Genomic DNA, 2,637 nt, shown 5'->3' with positions numbered 1-2,637 from the left:
ATACTTTACTTCAAAAGCGAAGAACCAGGGCTCAGTCACCACCTGAAGAGAGCCAAACCATGCTCCAAGAACGTAAATAACTTGTGACTGATGTGGGGAATCCACTCGCTCTTCTGGGCTCTTCCAAAGGGCTTGGGTCGCTTCTTGGCTCTGCCCTCTGCAGCATGGCTTATATTCTAGGCTCAGGCGGGCTCCACTCCGCGTCTGCTGCTGTCCTTCGTGCTCATCCCGTCAAACTGTCGGCTGTCTCTGCTGCTGCAACCGCACTGCACTTTTATTGATAGCCTCTCCTGGGCTCTCTTCAAAGCCTCCAACCCTGTCACACAGCGCTGAGCCTCCGAGCCTCCGCCACTCTCTATGACCGCTTCACATCTTCAACACCAGCACCACCCGGATGACTCTCACGCTACCACTGCCGGCCACCCGGGTGACTCTCATGCTACCACTGCCGGCCACCCGGGTGATTCTCATGCTACCAAGTTCCACTGCTGGCACGAGATACAACCTGGGCAGCCTCAGGACCACAGCGTCTGCGTGCTGACGGTGAGGAGACGCTCGCCAGATTTCACATCAATGACACTGGTCTCTTCTCAATCACTCAATCACTCCAGCTGACCACTGTCAGTTTCCCCAGTAAAACAAAGGTTTCGCTTTCATGGTTCTGGTATCTCATTAACCACAGCTGAGTCTTAAGGCTCAGCTAACCACAACCACAGATTCTCACATCAGAACAGCAAGTGGCCCTGAACAGAATCATTAAAGGACTCTCTAATTTCCCTCTGAAACTTCACAAGCCAGGTCCCCATCATCTGCACTGCTCTCAACATTCATCTCCCAAGCTCCCACAAAACCACCCACCAAGGCTTCGAACATTCGATGGATTTTCTCACCCAAAGTTCCAAAGTTCCAAAGCCCCCCCCCCCCCCAATCCTCCTCTGAGAACACATGGTCAGATCTGTCACTCTGCCTCCTGGTACTAATTTCTACCCTAGTCAGGGTTAAGATTGTCGTGCTAAAGCACAATCAAAGCGACTTGGGGAGAAAAAGGTGTGTTGGCTTTCTACATCACTGTTCATCATTGAAGGACGACGGCAGGAAATCTGGAGGCAGGAGCTGAATCCGAGGCCATGGAGGGTGCTAACTTGCTTCTCATGGTTTCTCAGTCTGCGTTCTTAGAGTCCAGGACCACCAGCCCAGGAATGGTACCACCCACAATGGACTGGGCCGTCCAACTGATTACTATGAAAATCCTCTACAGGATTGCAGAGCCCAATCTTACAGAGAGGCATCCTCTCAACTAAAGCTCTCCAATCTCTCATGACTTGATATGAAAGTCGCTGGCACAGTATTCAAGCATCATACCAAAGAGAAATTGTCTTCAGATGACATCCCAAGTACTTAAAAAAAATAAATAACACCTCCATGAGAAAGTTCATACGTGTACTTGGGTTATATCTGCTCCCAGTACTTCCCTCCAGTCCCCACCAAGACCCCCTAACACATCACCGAATCCCACCAATGTCTTTTTCTTTTTTGGAGACAGGGTCTTATGTAGCCCAGGATGGCCTTGAACTTAGACCTCCTAAGTGCTAGGATTAAAATATGCACCACCATATGCCTAGCCTGTCCTTTTTATTTATTTATTTTTAATGTGTATACTTTACTGTTGGTATGTGTTGGAAACCCTGAAATTCTGATCTGGGTCCTGGGAACCAAACTCCGGTGCTTTGGGAGAAAAAAAGCAGGTGCTCTAACCACTGATCCATCTTTCCAGCTGATCCTTTCTTCTTTTTGATAACCCACTGGGTCCAACTAATTAGTGCGTTCCATGCACACACAGGGACAACCATCCACTGGGGCATGGACAACCCACCCGCAACCCACGTCCACTAAGAAAGGTGACTGTCCTCCCTTGGTGCGAGCCATCAACTCTTCTTCAGCTACAAGCCGGGTTCAGGAATCACTCCACCCGTGCAGAGCTGGCTTGACCTCAGAAGGGGCTCAGCAGGCAAGCACAGCTGCTCCGAGTTCAAGTGCAACAACAGCCTTGTCAGGACAGAGTCCAGTATTCCCCAACCGCTCTCTTCATCTCCCAGGTCCTGTGCTCTTCCCCTCCACCCCCACTATGCTGTTCCCTGAGCTTTGGGAACAGGGGCTGATACAGTGACCCGTCTATGCTCAGCACATTAGCGTTGGTCCTAAAACTGAGGTATATTTAATTCTTTTAGACAAGCACAGAAAAGTGTGAAATGAGAGCCCTTTCCAGGAATGTCTCATCCTATTCATTATCTCCTGCTTCCGAGAATTTAGAAAATAATCCATGTCTACACTGACGATACAAACTGCCTGCATTAATAAAACAGAGTACGTTGACCAAATATGAGGAACAGCAGACTGTACCTCAGGAGCTTTTCTATTTAATGTTCACTGCCTTTATAAAGCGTCTAGAACCACAACTGGCTTACATCTGCTTGATAAAATACCGACTGAATAAATTACTCTGTGGAGAAGTAATTTTGGCAGGCCGAAAGAATTCTCAAAGCTTTGGAAGAGCTCTGTTACTTTATAAACTACTTTCCCAAATCGGTCATCCATGAGAGAATCTCAAAACAGGGAATGTCTTTCACATGATAAAAT

The sequence above is a fragment of the Rattus norvegicus genome, chromosome 14, assembly GCF_036323735.1.
Source record: "Rattus norvegicus strain BN/NHsdMcwi chromosome 14, GRCr8, whole genome shotgun sequence".
NCBI classification, from domain to species: domain Eukaryota; kingdom Metazoa; phylum Chordata; class Mammalia; order Rodentia; family Muridae; genus Rattus; species Rattus norvegicus.
This window is presented reverse-complemented; position numbering follows the sequence as displayed.